This window comes from Schistocerca americana, unplaced genomic scaffold (genome assembly GCF_021461395.2).
Source record: "Schistocerca americana isolate TAMUIC-IGC-003095 unplaced genomic scaffold, iqSchAmer2.1 HiC_scaffold_566, whole genome shotgun sequence".
In the NCBI taxonomy this organism is placed as follows: domain Eukaryota; kingdom Metazoa; phylum Arthropoda; class Insecta; order Orthoptera; family Acrididae; genus Schistocerca; species Schistocerca americana.
This window is the reverse complement of record NW_025726309.1, coordinates 57,501-65,000: the sequence shown is the minus strand read 5'-3', so window position 1 is coordinate 65,000 and position 7,500 is coordinate 57,501. Positions and strand designations below refer to the sequence as shown.

The following is a 7,500-nucleotide window of genomic DNA, read 5'->3' as shown; positions in this document are numbered from 1 at the left end:
CCACCGGCAGGACGTCCCACGATACATGCCAGTTAAACACCGACGGGCGGTGAACCAACAGCGTGGGACACAAATCCAACTACGAGCTTTTTAACCGCAACAACTTTAATATACGCTATTGGAGCTGGAATTACCGCGGCTGCTGGCACCAGACTTGCCCTCCAATAGATACTCGTTAAAGGATTTAAAGTGTACTCATTCCGATTACGGGGCCTCGGATGAGTCCCGTATCGTTATTTTTCGTCACTACCTCCCCGTGCCGGGAGTGGGTAATTTGCGCGCCTGCTGCCTTCCTTGGATGTGGTAGCCGTTTCTCAGGCTCCCTCTCCGGAATCGAACCCTGATTCCCCGTTACCCGTTACAACCATGGTAGGCGCAGAACCTACCATCGACAGTTGATAAGGCAGACATTTGAAAGATGCGTCGCCGGTACGAGGACCGTGCGATCAGCCCAAAGTTATTCAGAGTCACCAAGGCAAACGGACCGGACGAGCCGACCGATTGGTTTTGATCTAATAAAAGCGTCCCTTCCATCTCTGGTCGGGACTCTGTTTGCATGTATTAGCTCTAGAATTACCACAGTTATCCAAGTAACGTGGGTACGATCTAAGGAACCATAACTGATTTAATGAGCCATTCGCGGTTTCACCTTAATGCGGCTTGTACTGAGACATGCATGGCTTAATCTTTGAGACAAGCATATGACTACTGGCAGGATCAACCAGGGAGCTGCGTCAACTAGAGCTGAGCAGCCGGCCGCCCGGGAGTGTGTCCCGGGGGCCCGCGCGAACACGCAAGCGTCCGCTCAATTATTCTGCAAACAGGAGGAGGCTGAGCTCCCCTGCACCATACACCTCGAAACCCTCTCAGGTCCCGGCGGCGCGCAGCGCCGTCCTAAGTACTTGGTCGGGTTCGAGAGAGGCGCAATCGCCCGGAGTTTGGCGAGTAGACGCTTTAGGTGCGACCACCCGTGCTCCCAACTGAGCTTGCCGCTGCCGACAGAGGCCCGGGAGCGTGCTGTCGTGGCATTGCCGGCGGGAGACAACACGCGCCACCTACGGTGACCGGCAGCTCCAACGCCAGCGCCACAGAAGGACAAAAGCCCCACTTGGGTGCCGAAGCGAACTCTCCCAGCACAGCGCACGCGCCAACACGTCCGCACAGCTGCGATACAAACCACCTGCGAGAACCGCAGAGGCGACCGAGCAGCAGACGGCGTCGCGGCGCCGAGCGCCGGGCGGCGGCGCATCCTCAGCGCACACAGTCCTCAATCGGACCAGCACACTGCAGATGTCCACCGCGCTTCGCACCGGGCCCGCGAGGACCTACTTTGGCCGCACGGCGCCGCGTGCAGGGTGCGCCGGCGCGCAGCTGCGCCGCCTGCCGCCTCCGTCGGCCGGCGCGCCTGCCACTGGCCGCCCCCACCAGCCGGCTGTAGCGCGTGCGCCCACGCACCGCACGGCCAACACGCCGGGAGGCCCCCCCTCACCGGCCGGGGACGGTCCCACCCAGCCACCGCCGCGTATCGCTTCACACCCACATGCCATTCACGTTCGTGGGCATGGTGGGTATCGCTGCAACAACCGGTTGGTAGCTCAACCGATCGTCGCCATCACTGATTCACCCCTAGCGAGAACAACCGCACCACAACGGTTTACCAGTTGTTCATTTGCGTAACGTCACCAGCAAACGTAGGCGTCCATCGCCATTTGCAAATTCAACGATTGTTGCATGCCTGTGTCAGGTGTCACGACACACTGTCTGCCCACATACACGCAACAACATGTCCACGCTTAGCGAACACGTGGAAGGTGGCCCCCGTACGTATGCGATGTCCATTGCGCGAACGACTGTCAACCGGCCTCTGTCGCATGTCGCAGATGTGGAACGCAGTGCACCGTGCTATCACGGTGTGTGAGAAGAGACGACTACGTCTGACAACACGCGCCACTACATCAACAGACGGCTCATGCTGATCGCCATCCAGGGCATACCACACTGCAATCCAGCTCTTATAGGGAGACGACACGTAGCTGAGTGCACAACATTTGGACCGCATGGTTCGCCGTTGTTGGCGCAGTCGTTGTACGGTCACATGTACCACGATGTATCATTCAGTACATGAGGACCAATGTGCAGTACAGTGTGTGATTTGGACGTACAACATCAGCGGACAGTTGACACAGGCCGTACCACAGCGTAGGCTAAGTGCTTCGCCATGCGAATGCCAATGAACAACTGCAAATGCCAATGAACAACTGCAAAGGGCATTGAGCATGTACGTCCTGCTGCCATCCACATTACAGTGTATAGCTGCAAGGTGTTTAACATGAAGCGATACACTGGGGACCGGGCAGTGCGAGTAGCAAACTATATTGCGGGGGTTGCAGTTAGGCAACACTACACTAATTTAACGCGTCGTATGACAATTACAGAGCAGGTTAAGGCCCAACGTGTGTTGGGTTAAGGCCCAACGTGTGTTGGGTTAAGGCCCAACGTGTGTTGGGTTAAGGCCCAACGTGTGTTGGGTTAAGGTCCAACGTGTGTTGGGTTAAGGCCCAACGTGTGTTGGGTTAAGGCCCAACGTGTGTTGGGTTACGTTAAGGGGCAATGTGGGTTACGTTAAGGGGCAATGTGGGTTACGTTAAGGGGCAATGTGGGTTACGTTACGGCGCAATATAGGTTACGTTACGGCGCAATATAGGTTACGTTAAGGGGCAATGTGGGTTACGTTACGGCGCAATATAGGTTACGTTACGGCGCAATATAGGTTACGTTAAGGCGCAATATCGGTTACGTTAAGGCGCAATACAGGTTACGTTAAGGCGCAATACAGGTTACGTTAAGGCGCAATACAGGTTACGTTAAGGCGCAATACAGGTTACGTTAAGGCGCAATACAGGTTACGTTAAGGCGCAATACAGGTTACGTTAAGGCGCAATACAGGTTACGTTAAGGCGCAATACAGGTTACGTTAAGGCGCAATGCAGGTTACGTTAAGGCGCAATGCAGGTTACGTTAAGGCGCAATACAGGTTACGTTAAGGCGCAATGCAGGTTACGTTAAGGCGCAATGCAGGTTACGTTAAGGCGCAATACAGGTTACGTTAAGGCGCAATACAGGTTACGTTAAGGCGCAATACAGGTTACGTTAAGGCGCAATACAGGTTACGTTAAGGCGCAATACAGGTTACGTTAAGGCGCAATACAGGTTACGTTAAGGCGCAATACAGGTTACGTTAAGGCGCAATACAGGTTACGTTAAGGCGCAATACAGGTTACGTTAAGGCGCAATACAGGTTACGTTAAGGCGCAATACAGGTTACGTTAAGGCGCAATACAGGTTACGTTAAGGCGCAATACAGGTTACGTTAAGGCGCAATACAGGTTACGTTAAGGCGCAATACAGGTTACGTTAAGGCGCAATACAGGTTACGTTAAGGCGCAATACAGGTTACGTTAAGGCGCAATACAGGTTACGTTAAGGCGCAATACAGGTTACGTTAAGGCGCAATACAGGTTACGTTAAGGCGCAATACAGGTTACGTTAAGGCGCAATACAGGTTAGGTTAAGGCGCAATACAGGTTAGGTTAAGGTACGACATAGGTTAGGTTAAGGTACGACATAGGTTAGGTTAAGGTACGACATAGGTTAGGTTAAGGTACGACATAGGTTAGGTTAAGGTACGACATAGGTTAGGTTAAGGTACGACATAGGTTAGGTTAAGGTACGACATAGGTTAGGTTAAGGTACGACATAGGTTAGGTTAAGGTACGACATAGGTTAGGTTAAGGTACGACATAGGTTAGGTTAAGGTACGACATAGGTTAGGTTAAGGTACGACATAGGTTAGGTTAAGGTACGACATAGGTTAGGTTAAGGTACGACATAGGTTAGGTTAAGGTACGACATAGGTTAGGTTAAGGTACGACATAGGTTAGGTTAAGGTACGACATAGGTTAGGTTAAGGTACGACATAGGTTAGGTTAAGGTACGACATAGGTTAGGTTAAGGTACGACATAGGTTAGGTTAAGGTACGACATAGGTTAGGTTAAGGTACGACATAGGTTAGGTTAAGGTACGACATAGGTTAGGTTAAGGTACGACATAGGTTAGGTTAAGGTACGACATAGGTTAGGTTAAGGTACGACATAGGTTAGGTTAAGGTACGACATAGGTTAGGTTAAGGTACGACATAGGTTAGGTTAAGGTACGACATAGGTTAGGTTAAGGTACGACATAGGTTAGGTTAAGGTACGACATAGGTTAGGTTAAGGTACGACATAGGTTAGGTTAAGGTACGACATAGGTTAGGTTAAGGTACGACATAGGTTAGGTTAAGGTACGACATAGGTTAGGTTAAGGTACGACATAGGTTAGGTTAAGGTACGACATAGGTTAGGTTAAGGTACGACATAGGTTAGGTTAAGGTACGACATAGGTTAGGTTAAGGTACGACATAGGGTAGGTTAAGGTACGACATAGGTTAGGTTAAGGTACGACATAGGTTAGGTTACGGTACGACATAGGTTAGGTTACGGTACGACATAGGTTAGGTTACGGTACGACATAGGTTAGGTTACGGTACGACATAGGTTAGGTTACGGTACGACATAGGTTAGGTTACGGTACGACATAGGTTAGGTTACGGTACGACATAGGTTAGGTTACGGTACGACATAGGTTAGGTTACGGTACGACATAGGTTAGGTTACGGTACGACATAGGTTAGGTTACGGTACGACATAGGTTAGGTTACGGTACGACATAGGTTAGGTTACGGTACGACATAGGTTAGGTTACGGTACGATATAGGTTAGGTTACGGTACGATATAGGTTAGGTTAAGGTACACATTGTTGTAAGGAAAGGTTTAATGGGGGGCGGGGCGGGGCGGCCGGTTTGTTGATTGTGATTATAGTAAGTGGATGCCTGCGGCATCATCTGATTTGCCACGTCAGGATGCACCTTTGGCTCATGACAGGCGGCGCTCTCATTCCATGCTTGTGGCAGACCTGTGTCTTTCATTCCTGCCATTGTTTGTGTGCTGTGAGAGGAGGCAGTATTGTGATGTTGGGTGCACCCCTGTGTAGGACATGTGTGGGTGTTGGTGGCTTGGCTGAGCAATGGTGGTTGTCGGGTGGGTGGGATATTCTGTTTTCTGAGTGGACCTCCCAGTCTGGTTATGACAGTGTGGATTGTCTAATGTGGCGGAGAGGATGCACTGGGTGTTGTTCCATGCTGGTGCTTACATATTGTCTGTGTGCGTGTTACAGGCAGAGAGTAGTGCGTGATAAGGGTGTGTGGCTGACGTGTGGTTGTGATTGTGAGCAGAGTCTTTCAGCATGTATACGGACAGTTGTATACATTATCTGTATTCTGATGGCTCTATCTATTACTAATCAGCGCCGTGTATACGTTTAATCCGGTTCCAGTCGAAACTGTTGTATCTCTGTACATTAGTGACACGGCGAGCCCGCTATGTAGTTACTCGTCTCGGCAGCTTCCACCGGTGTATGGCAAATGATTATAAGGAATCAGTCTAGTCGTCAATACCGATGGTGTGACGTCACATGTCTGGGGTGGGGGACGCTGCGCCCTTCCGGTGGGTCATGGCCTAGAAAGACTCTTCCCACGCAGGGGGGCGTGGACTGTCATTGACTCTTCCAGGTAATATACTTGCCGTACGTTCTTGCGACTGCGAGTGCAACGCTCACCGGTACCGACATGGATGGAGCGCCTCCTAGCTGACCGCTCAGCATCGGCATTCGTACAGAGAGCAACGCGGTCGCGTCTCTAGCTCGTAACTGGTACAGCCCGCAGCTCATGTATAGGGACATTCGGATATGTCGTCTCGATTATAATGGCTCTGCATCATTTACTAATCAGCGCCCTGTGTGTACTAATTCTGGTTCCAGTCAAGTTTTGCTGTTCTATTCCTGTTCAACAGTAGAACGGCGGCTCCACTACATAGGTACTTCTCTCGGCAGCTTCCCCCGGGTATGGCAATTAATTACAGACATTTTTGTGTACAGACTAGTGCCGGTGTGTTGTGACAATGTCACAGGTCAGGGGTGGGGGAAGCTACGCCCTGCCAAATAGGTGGGTCAGGGCTCGGAAAAACTCTCCCCACACTGGGGGCTCGGACCCTCATTACTCTTCCGAGTAATATATTGAGGAGCGCACTTAGCCATTGCCCCGAGTCTTGGCGACTGCGAGTGCAACGCCCACGGGGACCGACGTGGACGGGGCGCCTCCTAGCTGATCACTCAGCATCGGAATCCGTACAGTGAGTTACGCGATCGAGTCTGTAGCTCGTAATTAGTACAGCTCGCAGCTGGCCAGGCTTACCCACTGTCGAGCCCGGGCACCCTCAGGCTCACCAGTTCTACCCAGCTACACCCGAGTTAGCCACAGGTTCTAGGCCATAAAGCCAAGTCCCAGATGTTCGGGACTCGGACCAAAAATGTTTACTACTCGTGTTGGCTTTAGTCCCACCACGTTAGACGAGTAACCGCCGAGGACATTTTAATTCGGGTCCTCTACCGCACATCTCTTACTGCCTGAGTCGCCCGTTGCCCTGTCGAGACATCAACCAGGGATAAGGTAGAAAACAGGCAGTTTTATAGGTAGCTGCCGTGCGGTCTGCCAAGGGGCTCATCGTATCTCCCGTAGGAGAACTTGGATACTAGTTCACGCGTGAACCGACACCTCCGACGACTACCCCAGCAGCTACCCCACGGTTCCCTTATCAGGTACTCGTTTTTACAAGATGTCTCTTGTCACACAGACGAGTTTCTGTCCGAGGTCGCAACGCGATCCTCTACCACACATCTCCTACTACCGGAAAGCGCCCGTTGCCCGTGGGTTCTACCTTTTGAGGCGCGGGATTGGGTAGCTTTCGGCAGTTTTGTGAGTAAACGCCGTGTGGTCTGCCAAGGGACATCGCCGTTACCACACAGGGTTCGGATACTAGTTCACGCCACCACGTGAACCGACACCTCAGACGGCTATCCCAGCGTTTACCGCTTTTTTGCGTGGTCTTTTACCACCACGCTACTCGTGTTAGCAAGACTCCTCTTGCAGCCAGAGACGAGTTACGGCCGATGCCACCATACGCGGCCCTCTACTGCATTACTGATCTGCCAGTCTCGCCCTTTACCGCCTAGCGCATGTGAGCTAGGGATCGGGTAGAAACATGACAGTTCTAAGGGTAGTTGCCATGCAGTCTGCAGGGTAACATCGTGGCCAAAGGCTCTCGGTTACTAGTGATTCCCACGCTGAAAAACGTGGCCCGACTTCCTCAAACGATGGCCCTGGACAACAACCCTATATTACCATGGACTGGTCTGGCACCACCTATTCAACATATTCGGTAGCAACCCTCCACTACAGAGGGTCCCATACAGTCACTTATTCAGCATATTCGTGACAGACTCCCACTACAGGAGACCGGACCCATACCAACTCCTGTTTGCCCCCAACGGCAAAAGGGGACTT

General features: G+C 51.7%; 1 non-coding gene across 1 annotated transcript in view; it reads right to left on the bottom strand.

The window, feature by feature from the left end:
- LOC124586634 overlaps positions 1-728 on the bottom strand; it is a 1,910-nt gene extending 1,182 nt beyond the window's left edge. Inside the window, exon 1 of the ribosomal RNA XR_006975218.1 lies at positions 1-728. This exon is cut by the window's left edge and continues 1,182 nt beyond it. This is a non-coding gene — a ribosomal RNA (small subunit ribosomal RNA).
- Between the last annotated feature and the right edge of the window lie 6,772 nt (positions 729-7,500).